Here is a 15,244-nt window from a genome sequence, read left to right as displayed (position 1 = left end):
TGTCCCTGGAAAGAATAACTACATTTTCCATACAGGAAAATGGTGGTTAAGGTTTATATAGTCTGGAAGTTCATCATTTTTCATTTTCCTCATATGGCAGCTACAAACTCACTTTAATTACTTTTCAAATTATGGTAGTAACTTGTACAGAGCAGCAGTTACTGCCATAAGAAACTTGCTAGGCAGACTGGATGGACCATCTGGTCTTTTTCTGCCTTAATTACTATGTTACTTTATAAATACAGAATAAAGTATAAAGTATAAATATAAAGATGCAGATAAAGACTGACCTGGAAACCACAACAATCCAAACATTGTATGCAGCACAACAATGGAAAAACAGAAAAAGCAAGTTTGCTTACAATAAATGGTGTTTTTCATAGACAGTAGGATGAATTAGCCATGCTTTCTTGGGTGATGTCATCAGATGGCACACAGTCTGGAATCTTCTCAAAGTTGCTCCGCTCATTCTTGGTAATTCCCGTGCGATTGTCCTGCTCTGGTCTCCCCCGCGCCTAAGGAGGAGGAGTGCAGGACCCTGGAGAGCGACACCCCTGCCACTGAGTGCAGGAGCAGCAGGGTTGGGCCATGGAATGGGCCCCAACATAGGAGGCAGCTTCCCAGCCATGGAGGGTGGACTGAAGATGGCATCAAGGCACAGGCAAGGCTGGGGATGAAGGCTCTTTCCCCTCGGAGGAAACGGAGATAAGGTTGGTGACCTCCGGGTCGCAAGGGGGTGTTGGCGGCTTCCTATCCACGCAGGAAGGCACCCGGACGGCTCCCTGCCGTTGGGCAGCAGCTGAACGCTGGCGGTCTCCGGACCACGTCAGCTGAGATGGCTCCAGCCACACTGGAAGAGGCGTTGGCGGCCTCCGGGCCGTGGAAAAGGAAAAAGGAGAAGTGGAGAAGCTGCCCGTGGCACTAGCCAGGGCAGGTTTGTAACAGCTTTATCAACCAGTCCCATATCAGGGTTGCTTCCTTGCAAAGGACTAAGAAATCCGAGCCCTCTTGTTTGTTCAAGTAAAACATGACGACTTGATTGCCCGTGTGGATCATTATCATTTTCCCTATTAGGAATCACTCAAACATCACCAGTGCATTGTGAACTGCTCTGACCTTTAGTAGGTTGATTTGGTACGTGCATTCTTGCATCAACCACTGTCCTTGAGTTTGGTACTGTATCAGATGAACTCCCCAATCATGGGTGGAGGCATCAATGGTAAGAATTAGTTGATGAGGGAGTGGCCGCAATGGTGCTCCCTCTGGTAATACTTTTGGCTTGAGCCACCACACTGTGTCTTGCTTCATGGAGTCTGTGAGCATTATTCTGGCAGACACTGGGTGGAGCCTTTGCATCTATTAGATTTTTAACCCCAACTGCAATCTTCTTATTCGCAATTTGGTTAAGGAGACTACATGAATGGCTGCAGCCATATTGCCCAGTAGAACTAATAGCTTGCGTACCATTGGTCTAGTACAGTGTCTGAGTTGCAAAGCGAGGAGTCATATGTCCCTGGGCAGAAACACTCTTGCACAGGTGGAGTCTATTACTGCTCCAATAAATTGTATCAGTCAAGTTGGAAGAGGATTAATTTTTCGTATTTGATTCTGAAGCCCAATGCTTCTAAACAGAGTATTGTTGTGAGGATATCCCACTGAAGGGTTTCTGCTGTTGGCAACACCATCAGGTAGTCATTGAATTATTTAAAGATCCATGGACCTTTGCCCTGAAGATGGGCCACAGCCACAGCAGAGGAGAGTCCAAAGGGAAGTACCTTGTATTGGTAATGTTTGCTCCCTATCTGGAAGCACAGGTATTCCCAGCATGAAGGGTGTATTCTAATGTGTGCATATGCATCTTAGAGATCAAGAACATAAGAATATAAGAACATAAGAAATTGCCATGCTGGGTCAGACCAAGGGTCCATCAAGCCCAGCATCCTGTTTCCAATAGTGGCCAAACCAGGCCACAAGAACCTGGCAATTACCCAAACACTAAGAAGATCCCATGCTACTGATGCAATTAATAGCAGTGGCTATTCACTAAGTAAACTTGATTAATAGCCGTTAATGGACTTCTCCTCCAAGAACGTATCCAAACCTTTTTTGAACCCAGCTACACTAAGGGGTAGATTTTAAAAGAAGCGCGATCAGCCTACTTTTGCTTGCGCATCAGACTCAAGCAAAAGTACGCTGGATTTTAGTAGATACGCGCGGAGCCGCGCGTATCCACTAAAATCCTGGATCGGCACGCGCAAGGCTATCGATTTTGTATAGCCTGCGCGCGCCGAGCCGCGCTGCCTCCCCCCGTTCCCTCCAAGGCCGCTCCGAAATCGGAGCGGCCTCGGAGGGAACTTTCCTTTGCCCTCCCCTCACCTTACCCTCCCTTCCCCTACCTAACCCACCCACCCGGCCCTGTCTACACCCCCCCCTTACCTTTGTCGGGGGATTTACGCCTCCCGGAGGGAGATGTAAATCCCCGCGCGCCAGCGGGCCTGCTGCGCGCCGGGCCGCGACCTGGGGGCGGGTACGGAGGGCGCGGCCACGCCCCCGGGCCGTAGCCACGCCCCGTACCCGCCCCCAAAACGCTGCCGACACGCCCCCGCAACGCCGCGCGCTCCGGCCCCGCCCCCCGACACGCCCCCCTCCGAGAACCCCGGGACGTACGCGAGTCCCGGGGCTCTGCGCGCGCCGGGAGGCCTATGTAAAATAGGCTTCCCGGCGCGCAGGGCCCTGCTCGCCTAAATCCGCCCGGTTTTGGGCGGATTTAGGCGAGCAGGGCTCTGAAAATCTACCCCTAACTGCACTAACCACATCCTCTGGCAACAAATTCCAGAGCTTTATTGTGCGTTGAGTGAAAAAGAATTTTCTCTGATTAGTCTTAAATGTGCTACTTGCTAACTTCATGGAATGCCCCCTAGTCCTTCTATTATTCGAAAGTGTAAATAACCAAGTCACATCTACTTGTTCAAGCCCTCTCATGATCTTAAAGACCTCTATCATATCCCCCCTCAGCCGTCTCTTCTCCAAGCTGAACAGCTCTAACCTCTTCAGCCTTTCCTCATAGGGGAGCTGTTCCATCCCCTTTATCATTTTGGTTGCCCTTCTCTGTACCTTCTCCATCGCAACTATATCTTTTTGAGATGCGGCGACAGAATTGTACACAGTATTCAAGGTGCGGTCTCACCATGGAGCGATATAGAGGCATTATGACATTTTCCGTTTTATTAACCATTCCCTTCCTAATGATTCCTAACATTCTGTTTGCTTTTTTGACTGCTGAAGCACACTGAGCACATCCAATGATTTGGTTGTATTAATGGTAGGATGGATTTGAGAGTTATCATTTTGAATTTCTCCCTTCGTAACGCTTTGTTGAAAGACAGAGGTCGAAGATTGGTCGAAGATCTCCTATTCATTTTTTAATGAGGAAGTATTGGGAATAGAATACTTTGCAAATGAAAGCTGCTGGAACATGTTGAATGGCATTCTGTGTAAGCAGTTTTGTCGCTTCCAGGCGCAGGAGAGAAACATGCAACACATCCTGAGTGGACGGGGCTAGATGCAGGAGCGTTGAAGCAGTGATGAAATCTAGATGGTATCCGAATTGGAGGATGTTTAGTACCCAGAGGTCCAATGTTATCAGGGACCTATGTTTGTAATAATCTGAGAGTCTGCCCCCTACCCTCATTGGTGACTGTGGCTTGATGGGTCCTAAAAACCCTGCTTGTTCTTAGGCATTGACTGTTGCTGTTTCTCTGGCCTGTGATCTTGTTGGCATCCTCTCTGGGGAGGCTGTTGTGGTTGGAAGCGAGGTTAATTGTATGTTGCTATATGGTACTGGCATATGGTTTGAAAGGCTTCCTCTGATAGAAGGGTTTCTTATATTGAGAATAGTACAGTTTAAAAACAAGAGGTTGGTCCGACAGTAGTGTGAGGGACTGTACTGCCACATTCTGTTCTTTGATTTGGGATACAGTCTCCTTCAGCTTGTCACCAAAAAGATTGTCCCCTTAAGCAAGGGAGGTCAGCAAGCTTTTCATGAACATCTTCTCTTACCTCACTAGCCCTTAGCCATGCCATGCGGCACGCTGCAATGGAGGTTGCAGATGTTTGCGCTGTAGTTTTGAATGCCTCATTCACTGAGCGTAAGAGATGCCTCAGTTTTTTCTCCAAATCCTGAAGTAGTTGAGGCGAAATCTGGTCACCCAGCTCTGCACAGACAAAAGGGTTTCAATTGCTGGAGGCAGTCGTAGACATACTGCATAATATAGAATTGATGTTGCTCAATCCTAGATGCTAACATTGAGCTGTGAAACACCTTTTTCCCGAATTCATCTAGGATCCTGTTGTCCTTGCCTGGTGGTGTACTGGCATGACGTTTGGAATTTTTTGCTTTTTGTATGGCCGACTCAACCACGATAGATATATTTGGGAGTTGGACTGGTCTGTAACACTGAGATGTCTTTAACCTAAACTTTAGATCCATTTTCCTGGCTACTGACAGGTTAGCGTGTGGGGACTACCAGCATTTCAGCAAGACGTTATCCAAGAACTTGTGCGAAGGCAGTGCCGAAGGCTACCCTCTCTGGATGTAGAATGTGGTTTAGCATTCCTCGGTCAAGGTTAGTATGGATATTAGTGGAATCTGAGTTTCTACGGGTGCCAGATGATTAGCAGGCTCAGGTAGTATAGGCTGTATTGCCTGCCTTGAATGTTTGGAAGTTAGGAATGTTTTTGATGACTTCTTCACTGATGCGTCATATCGCTCTTTTCCTGGGACGATGCTTGCAAGGTGCTTCGAGGAGCATCACCTCGAGGTGCGTTGGAGGGATGAGTGTCACATCACTGTACCTCAGTGTGAGTCACATCATGTTGTGGTTTGTCAGTCTGAGATGCGTCGTGTCATGGTGCCTAGGCTTGAGATACATTGCGCCAAAATGTGTGTCAGTTTGAGGTGCGTCATATCATGGTGCGTCACTCATATGGGTATCGCTTCATGGCACGTTGGAAGCACGGGATATCGATGCAGTTTTTTCTTTTACAGACATCTCAGCTGCTGGCAGCACTTTTGATGGTCTCGAAGAGGCATGAGATGCCAAATCGGCATGCTTTTGTGCTTGCGTCACTGTTTTTATCTCAGCGGGTTTAGTCTTTTTTGATGAGGCTATACATGGTCCAGTGGATGCCACTCTTTTATGTTTCTCGTGCTAGTGTGGTTCAGGACCTGGTGAGGAGTGCATGGAGCATCTAGGGGAGGGAGTGTAGCTTCCTGATGAGGTTCTCATGATCTGTCTCTCAGAGTTTGGCAATTTTTGCAGCCCGCTAACACTGTGCTCATGGGGACATTCTATCCCAATGGCGGTAAGTTGCATGGTCATGCTCCAGACTGAGGCACAGATAACAATAGTGGTGCCCGTCAGCAGCAGACATTATGTGTCCGCACTGACAGTACTTGAATCCCAGAACTTTCTTTTCTGCCATGGTTAGTACTTAAAAGTATCACAATTGCGAAAAAACGAGATTAAGGAGATAGAGAAGATTCATGCCTGCACTGTGACGCAGATAAAAAAGAACCGAGGAGACCAGAGCAGGACACTAGCGTGGGAACTGCCGTGCATGAGCAGAGCATCACAGCTCTGCAACTTTGAGAAAATGCTGGACTGTGTGCCGTCGGATGACGTCACCTAAGAAAGCATGGCTAATGCAGCTTGCTTATCAATTGAAAACATGAAACAATAAAAAATAAAATCAAGAAATATAAATCAATAATAATAAACCCATATTAATAAAAAGAATATTTCAAAACAGCTGATGAATAGAACATCCATTAATTAAAAACTCGTATATATTTTTAAACATTTCCCAAAAAGCAATAAAATATTTTACAATAGCAAACACATAAAACACTAATAAGTATAAAAAATACCCCATTCTCAGTATGAGCTTTTATTCCAGCCACCATGACATTGTTGTGCATTAGTTAGGGGCTCAGTCCCAAACACTGACACTCATACATATGTACGTTCACTCACAACATTTGCTCTTTCACACTCCCACACATGCTTGCTCGCTCACACACTCTCCCCCACACTCACTCACACACACATCCATGCTCGCTCATACTCTCTCTCTCACACTCACACGCATGTATTCTGGCTCACTCACACGCTCTCTCTCACACTCACACACTCTTTCTCACCCTCATTCACTAACTCACTAGCATTTTCTCTTACTTTTTATCTCCCTCAGCCTCTGAATAAATTTTTTAATCAAATGCTTTTACTTACATTGATCAGGAGGAATGCAGTCAGGGATGCTTGCTGATAATCCTGGAGGTGCCCCATGGTGTAGAAAGAAGATGGCTGAAAGGCCCCGATGCTGAGGAGGGTCATTATATTTTGCTGTGGTTGAATAATAAGGAAGGGCCTGCAGTAGACAGCAGTCAGAGGACTTTAGCTGGCAGTGAGGCAGCAGTGCAAGAGATCCCCCCTGGACAATTTTCTAGACTTGGAGATTATACTGTAATTTCATCCTTCTCCACTTCTCCAAATGGCAACATTATTTTAGTAAATATTTAACCCAGTGTGGTACTAAAGGGAGTAGCGAGAAGATTAAAACCTGCATGTCTTAAGTGGCGCTAATTCTTGCAAAAGCATAAGAGAGAAGAAAGTTCCAAATTTGAACTCAGCCATCAGCAGAAAGCACTGGAAAATTTAACAAATCAGCCAAAACCTTGGTATCTATAACCTTTAAATTCCTAAAATACATCACAGAGTTTATCTTTTACAGTCTCACAAACTTTCAAAAGCCAAGACTATTAGTGATCTGTCAATGGAAATGAAATACATTGAATTAGATCAATTAAAAATGCAACATCTCCCAAGATAAAAAATAAGGACCGATATATGTCCAATGAAAATTTATTGGAGAATGAATGTTCTGGGAAAAAACATGGTACTGGCATGAAAAGTGCAACTTTGAATCCACATCCGGTTAGTACAGTCGCTGGTCTAAAAACCCTTTCTTTTTATTTACACTTATATTAAAAGTCCTGCCAGTACCGAGGTCTTTTCCTCGCAATTAAAAACATTTTTGGTTTATTGGCAAGTTGGTATTGAAAAACAGAAGTATTAAGAATTAATTCACACTAACCATTATTTGTAATTGAATATAATAGATGCTGGCGTTTCCCAACAACAGATTAAAATTTGATGTCTGGGAATCAAGTTATATTTTAGACAACAGCACCTGTCTCCTGTCACAGGAATTTTAAACATTTCTAAAAGAAAGAATGTGGCTGACCAACATGGATAGTAATCAGGCCACCAATAATTTTCATAGTTAAACTTTGAGAAATCAGAATAAGATTGACAGGGATGCTTCCAAGGCATTTAAAAGTCTGTCTTCACCCTGATAAGACAGTGATAGGGTAGAATAAGAAAGCATTTACTCTTTCGGATAGTAGAAAGCATTTACTCTTTCGGATAGTAGAAAAACTAGGGGGCACTCCATGAAGTTAGCATGGGGCACACTTAAAACTGATCGGAGAAAGTTCTTTTTTACTCAACGCACAATTAAACCCTGGAATTTGTTGCCAGAGGATGTGGTTAGTGCAGTTAGTATAGCTGTGTTTAAAAAAGGATTGGATAAGTTCTTGGAGGAGAAGTCCATTACCTGCTATTAAGTTCACTTAGAGAATAGCCACTGCCATTAGCAATGGTAACATGGAATAGACTTAGGTTTTGGGTACTTGCCAGGTTCTTATGGCCTGGATTGGCCACTGTTGGAAACAGGATGCTGGGCTTGATGGACCCTTGGTCTGACCCAGTATGGTATTTTCTTATGTTCTTATTTTTAGCCATAGTGGGATGACAATTTCTGATAAATGCTCCAGGGCAGTGCTAAGGGACATTCCAAGGGGTAAACCCCCTTCGAATTTACATCCCTGGTAGAGCCTTGGACTGGGGGAGTTGATGCTTCCTGTGGGGATGGGCTCCACAGGTCCCCACCATCAGTAGGCAAGGCTAATGGAGAGCAGAGACCCCACTGGAGCTTCACCACTACCAGCGCATATTCCCCTAAGGTTGAGCCCTCGGGTGCCAGGGCCGGCTGGACTTACATGCGGCCTAGGCAGAGATAGATGTCCAGGAGGAAGAAGAGACACAGTGGCGCAGGCTGAGGTGTGGCACAGGTAGTGAAGTTTGAGGTCAGGATCCAGTCACGGGTCAAGGCAGGCGGCATAGCTCGTAGTCAAGTTTCAGGCAACAGTAATGGCACGTGACATAGCTCATGGTCAAGTTTCAGGCAAGGGTCGTGGCAGGCAGGGTGGCTCGAGCTCAAGGTCCAGTCCAAGTCAAAGTCAAGATCAGTCTGAGGAGTGAAGGATGGAGACGAGGAACACGGGAGGAACTCAGGAATGGCAATCCACTTCTCAGGAGTGAGGAGAACTATTGCCAAGGCACTGGCTGAAGGCAGCCTTATATAGTCCTTTGGCAGTGATGTCATCAGGGAGGGCCATGGGCACTTTCCCGCTGCGGGCCCTTTAAATAAAGAAGAGAGGCACGTGCGCGCACCTAGGAGGACTCCGGGTGCAGGGGAAGTAGGCATTCCAGCCATGAGGAAGCAGGGGTCTGCAGTATTGGGCTCACGACTCAGGACTGCGAGGAAGAGTGGCAGCATCGGCGGCACTCCAGCCGCGAAGGAGGAGGAGTCAACAGTGTTGGGCTGGCAGCTCAGGGCCACGGAGTCAGCAGCATTGGGTTAGTGGCTCAGAGTCACGAAGAAGATCGGTGGCAGTGGCTCCCCACTGCAACCAGGAAGCTCAGGGCTGGCCCGACTGAAATAGTGTGGCGCTGGGTGAGTGAAGCCAGCTGCTGGTTCCCGTGGATGGCAAGCTAACAATATCTCCTCCTCTAAGCCCCCTTCCTGAGGATTTCAGCTTCCTGGGGTAAGAGGCATGGAACTGTTGATCATTTTATCCAAAATGATGGAGGCAAGTTCTCAGGTATTTTCCTTCGGGCCGAATCCTTCCCAGGAGAGGAGGTACTCCCATCTTCGGCCATGTCTTCTTATGTCCAGAATTTCACGTACCTGGTATGTGGTATCACTCTCCAAGGCTATCTTCTGAGGTTCTGATGTCCTTCAAGACGGCCAGGAGAGTACCAAGGTTTTAGGAGAAAGACGTGGAAGGAATTATGTACATCTTTAGAGAAGCGGGCAGGCGGAGTTGGTATGTTACTGGTCCCAGTTGACGGAGCACTGTAAATGGTCCAATATATTGTGGAATGAGCTTCATCGATGGAATTCTGAGCCGGATATGACAGGTGCTGAGGCATACTTTTTCCCCTTGTTTGAACTAAGGCACAGGTTTGCGATGGAGATCAGCAAATTTTTTGGCCTTTAGGCCCACTTTTTGCTGTATCTGCTGCATATGGCTCCAGAGTTTTTTCAACTCTTCTGCTGTCATTTGGGCTGCAGGAAAAGGGACACTTAACAGACGCGGTAGAGGCAGTAATAGCTGCTTGCCATAAACTATTTGAAATGGAAAGGCACCCATGGCAATGCAAGGATGAAAGTTGTGGGTGAACTCTGCCCAGGGAAGCAGAGCCACCCAGTCATCTTGTCGGGTGTTGACATATGCCCAGAGGACATGTTTTAGTGTCTGATTAGTCCGTTCAGACTGAGCATTAGGTTGCGGATGATATTCTGTAGTGAAATCCAGTGTGATGTTGAATTTTTTACATAGGGATTTCCAGTGTCATGCGGTGAACTGGGTGCCACGATCAGAGATGTATTTGGGAAGTCTGTGGAGGCGAAATATGTTATGGATGAAGAGTTGAACTAATTGTGGAGTCCTAGGAAGACCAGGCAATGGTGTGAAGTGCATCATCTTAGAGCAATGGTCAACTACCACCAAGATGATAGTGTTGCCATTTGAGAGGGGTAAATCCATGGTGAATTTGGTGGAGATGCGAGTCCAAGGTACCTTCGGGCCAGCAACGGCTGTAACAGCCCCCAAGGTCATCCCTCCAAAGGTTTCTGCTGCGCACAGATAGGACAAGAGTCCACATAAGCCCAAACATCCTTCTGCATGTTGGGCCACCAGTAGAATTGCTGGAGAAATGCAAGGGTCCGGATTTGTCCAGAGTGGCCTGTGCTGCGGGAATCGTGGGACGGACCAGCTTAACACTTTATTATGGTGCTTATGAGGAACAACCATCTTCCCTGGAGGGATAGTCATGGTGGAGGTGAGGAGGACCCTTAGAGGGTCTATGATGTGCCAGAATGGTTCAGAGGGATCTACGGTCAAGAAGGAGCGAGAAAGAGCATCTGCTCAGACGTTTTTGGCTGAGGGCTTGTATCTGAGTTTCAAATCGAAGCGGGTGAAGAAAAGTGCCCAACAGGCCTGTCGCGGGTTCAGACACAGGGCCTGGTGGAGGTGCTCAAGATTTTTATAGTCAATATAGATGGTGATACGGTGCTGAGCCCCCTCTAACTACTGGCGCCGTTCTTCTAACGCAAGCTTGATAGCCAGTAACTCCTTGTCGCCAATCCTGTAATTACGCTGAGCTGGAGAAAATTTCTTAGAGAAAAAGAAACAAAGATGCAAGATTCCAGAGGTCGAGTACTAGCTCAAGACGGCCTCCACTCTTTGGAGGAGGTGTCTACTTCCACAAAAAAAGGACACTGTGGATCTGGGTGATGGAGACAGGGTTCCTGGAGGAAAGCAGCCTTTAACTCTTGGAAAGCCGTCATGGCCTCAGGTCGCCACAGTTTGTCATTGGCCCTCTTGCAGGTCAGGGTCGTGAGCGGAGCTGCCAACTTAGATTAATTGTTAATGAAGCTGCGATAGTAGTTGGCAATGCCAAGGAACCTCTTTAGGGCTCGCAATCCGCTAGGCTGAAGCCAGTCCTTTTTGCACTTGAGCTTTTCGGGGTCCATATGAAATCTTTGTTTGGAGACTATGTACCCCAGGAACAGGAGGCTTTCTTCCTCGAATATATATTTCTTGAGTTTGGCGTACAGCCGGTTATCACGAAGACATAGGAGAACTCGAGAGACGTCTTGGCGATGGGTATCCAAATCTTTTGAGAAGACTAAGATGTCATCTACGTATATGACTACACACTCATAGAAGAGATCTCTGAATATCTCATTCATCATGTTTTAGAAGACAGCTGGTACATTGCATAATCCGAACGGCATGACCAAATATTCATAATGGCTGTCCCTGGTGTTGAAAGCTGTTTTCCATTTGTATTTCTATCGAATTCTGACTAAGTTGTATGCCCTCTGGAGATCCAATCTGGAGAAAATTGTGGCCCCTTGCAGACTGTCAAATAACTCCGAGATCAAAGGCAAAGGATAATGGTCCTTCCGGGTAATGGCGTTCAGGCGGAGGTTCCCATCCTTCTTTGCCACAAAAAAAAAGCCGGTGCCTACAGAAGAAGTAGAGTGGCAGATGAATCCTTTATCCGAGTTTTCCTTTATATATTCATACATAGCCTTTGTCTCAGGTAAGGACAAGGGGTAAACCCTACCCTGAGGAGGTTTGGTACCGAATAGCAGATTGATGGCGAAGTCAAGGTAAGATGTCAGCTTTCTTCTTAGAGAACACATCAACAAACTGCGCATACTGCCAGGGAAGACCAGGTGGAACCTCGATTGTGGTTAGGCAAGGTGAAGTTGCTAACTTGTCTAAAAGGTCGTCTGGCACTCCAGACCCCAATGGGACAATTGAAGAGAATCCAATCAAACTGAGGGGAATATTGTTGGAGCCAGGGTAATCCAAGAACCACAGGATAAATAAACTTTTCGAGAACATGAAATGCCAGGTGTTCTGTGTGAAGAGATCCAGTGTGAAGCTTCAAGGGAGCAGTAATATGCGTAACTCTCCCTGGGAGAGGATCTCCCTGGAGGAGGAGAGAATCAGAAGAACTGGGCAGGCCTCCGTGGGAATCTGAAGGTGTTCCACTAGGGCCATCATGAGGAAATTTCCACCTGCCCCAGAATCTATTAGGGCCAGCATATTGAATTCCTGGGTGCCCACCTAAAGTGTGACTGGGAGCGTCAATGGGGGAACTGGAGAGCTGAAGCCTAGGAACAGTCCCCCGGTGAGTTTAACGGCCTTACCGGGCATTGAGCTATTAATTGACCAGCCTCGCCACAGTAGAGAAAGTCCGGCCTGGCGGCACCAAAGACATTCCTCAGGAGTCAGCCGGCCATCGCCCAGTTGCATTGGCTCCTCTGTCAGGGTTCTAGAGGCAGGGGAGGATCCTTGAGGTGGAAAGGGATGCTGAGGGCAATTGGTGATGGCCGTATGCTTCCTAGAGTGTTGTAGTTTTCGGGACCGTTCCTGGAGGCGATGGTCAATCCTACTGGCCAACTCTATAAGGGAGTCTAAAGAGACTGGGAGCTCCCGAGCTGCCAGTTTGTCCTTGATTCGCGATGCCAATCCATCCAAAAAGATGGAGCGAAGGCATTCCTCTCCAAAATGGAGTTCCATGGCCAGGATCTAGAATTTGATAGTGTAGTCGGAAAGAGAACGGCTACCCTGGCAGATGTGGAGGAGTTCACAGCCGGAAGCAGCCAGGTAACCCAGGTCATCAAACATGGTTTTGAAGGGTTCCAAAAACCAGAGAAGGCCCAGAAGGATGGGATTGGAGCACTCCCACAGGGGAGAATCCCAGGGGAGGGCCTTACCCTCCAACAAGGAAAGAATATAGGTCGTTTTATTGGCATCATCTGGAAACAAAGTTGCTTGAAGACAAAAGTGTATTTTGCACTGATGAATGAAGCCTTGACAGTGTTGAGGTTCCCTGGAATAGTGGGGAGGAGCTGGAAGCAGTATGATGGAGCATTGGAGAGGCACCAGATCAGTGGGCACTGGAGAAGATGGAGTTGTCATTCCCACTGGAACAGAGGAGTCTAGACGGATTCTGACGTGTTCCATAGAGGCCGCTAGAGCTTCAAGAATACGTTGCTGCTCCTGAATTTTCTGGGCCAGGCCCGGAATGGCCTGCAGTTTGGAGGCCTTCGCTGGGTCCATGGCCTTGGCAATCTGTTCTGCTGATGGACCCTTGGACCGTGGGGGAGTTGATGCTACCTGTGGGGAGGGGCCCCATATATCCCCACTGTCAGTAGGCAAGGCTGATGGAGAAAAGAGGCTCCGCTGGAGCTTCACCATTACCAGCCCACATTCCCCTTCTTGAGCCCTCAGGTGTCGGGGCTGGCTGGACTAATGTGGGACCTCTGCAGAGATGGATATCCAGGAGGAAGAAGAGACACAGTGGCGCAGGCTGAGGTTTGGCTCAGGCAGTGAAGTTTGAGGTCAGGATCTAGGCACGGGTCAAGGCAGGCGGCGTAGCTCATAGTCAAGTTCCAGGCAAAGATTGTGGCAGGTGACGTAGCTTATGGTCAAGTTTCAGGCAAGGGTCGTGGCAGGTGGTGTGGCTTGAGGTCAAGGTCCAGTCCAAGTTAAAGCCAAGATCAGTCCAAGGAACGAAGGATGGAGACGAGGAACATGGGAGGAACTCAGGAACGGCAATCCACTTCTCAGGAGCAAGGAGACCTATTGACAAGGCCCTGGGTGAAGGCAGGGACCAGCTTTACATAGTCCCTAGGCAGTGATGTCATCAGGGAGGGCCGTGGGCACTTTTTCGTCGCAGGACACTGGGTGCAGGGAAAGTCAGCGGCATTCCAGCTGCGAGGAAGCAGGGGTCAGTGGCGTTGGGCTGGCGCTCAGGGCCACGTAGTCGGCAGCTTTGGGCTGGCAGCTCGGGGCTGTAAAGAAGAGTGGCGGTGGCTCCCCACCACCACAAGGAAGCATGGGGCTGGCCTGACTGCCATAGTGTGGCATCGGGTGAGTGAAGTGCAGGCCGCGGGTTCCCATGGCCGCCAAGCATAACAACCCTTTGGCAGCAAACATGCTGCCCCATCAGTTCAGTATTTAGGAGATGCAAACCTGGAAGTGATGTCAGGATGATGGATAGGACTAGCCTCAGGAACTTGCAGTCAGCACAAAATTTTAAGCAGCTAAGTGAGCAGGTAGCAGACTGCAGTAACACAGCTGAGTAGGCAGACTTCATGGCACTCCAGTCAGGTTATGGAAGTTGCCAGTGTTGTGTGCCCGACCCGCGGAGGTCCACGGGCCGGTCCCCCACCTACCCCAGGGCGCCTCGCAGTGGCAGCGGCGTCTTTGAGGCCTGTTCAGGCCTGGCTGGCTTCTTTGCGAGGGAGACGCCACCGATGTCTGTGCTGGCTCTGCCCCTCTAGGCACGTGCGCACGCTGGGGCACGTAGTTTAAAGGGACCAGCGCGGGAAACTGGAGCTCCGCCCCCCGAAGGATGTCAGACGCCAGCAGGGATTTAAACCCTGCGGCCTGTCTGATTCTTTGCCTTGCAACAAGGTTCTCTCTGCTTCAGAGTTGCTAGTTGCTGTTCTTCTGTTCCTGGCTTCTGACTTCGGCTTCTGTTTCTGGCTTCCGACTTCGGCTCGTCCCCTGGCTCCTGCCTTCGGCCTCTGTTCCAGACTTTTGACTTCAGCTTGCTTCGTGGTAACCTGTTCTGCTCCGTCCAGGAGACCCTGCTTAAGTCCTCACGGACTCCTCCTGGGGGGATCTTGGGCTTCCAGTGGTGAAGATTCAACCGGTCTCCTGCCCTGTGCCGCCTCCCGGCTTCGACCTCCACTGTGGGCTCACCCACGGTGCACCATCACCTGTCCTAACCGGCCCAAGGGTTCACGAAATTCAACAGTTTGCAAGGCCATGGTCCCGGCTGACCTGGCTGGCCTTTAGGCCATTCCCGGAATTGCCCAGCATCTGCAGCAGCACTGCCCAGATGTCCTGACAGCGACAGTAGAGAGGCTGGCCAACCTTCTGGATGCCACACCTGCAGCAGTACCTCCTGCACTGGTTTCCTTGCCCAGTTCCGGACCTGCGACTTCCACACAACTGCCAGTGCTGTCCAGGTACTCAGGGGAAGCGAATCAGTGTTGCAGCAGTGCTACATACGTTTCATCCTGCTGCCTTCTCAGTTTCCGACTGACCTGGTAAAAACCAGCTATATTGTATCCTTGCTAGACGGGAAGCCCCTAGTCTGGGCCTCCCTGTTATGGGACCATAAGGATCCCATTCTTGGAAACCTGGAACAGTTCATCTCCACCTTCAGACACATTTTTGACGAGCCTGCTCACAAACTCACAGTGGTTGCCGAGTTACTCCAGTTGCGCCAAGGCACCCGTT

General features: G+C 48.6%; 2 protein-coding genes across 12 annotated transcripts in view; one reads left to right on the top strand and one right to left on the bottom strand.

Annotated features, from left to right (window-relative positions):
• Positions 1-15,244, top strand: part of IDUA (iduronidase alpha-L-) — a 914,728-nt gene that overhangs the window by 381,317 nt on the left and 518,167 nt on the right. The gene's annotated exons all lie outside the window — the stretch shown is intronic.
• The window catches only part of SLC26A1 (solute carrier family 26 member 1), a 290,173-nt gene that overhangs the window by 245,120 nt on the left and 29,809 nt on the right, over positions 1-15,244 (bottom strand). For both annotated transcript variants that reach the window (XM_029602326.1, XM_029602318.1), the window contains one exon: positions 6,291-6,429. The gene's annotated coding sequence lies outside the window, so the exon portion shown is untranslated. The remainder of the gene's footprint in view (positions 1-6,290; positions 6,430-15,244) is intronic.

The sequence above is a fragment of the Rhinatrema bivittatum genome, chromosome 1, assembly GCF_901001135.1.
Source record: "Rhinatrema bivittatum chromosome 1, aRhiBiv1.1, whole genome shotgun sequence".
Lineage (NCBI taxonomy): Eukaryota > Metazoa > Chordata > Amphibia > Gymnophiona > Rhinatrematidae > Rhinatrema > Rhinatrema bivittatum.
This window is presented reverse-complemented; position numbering and strand designations above follow the sequence as displayed.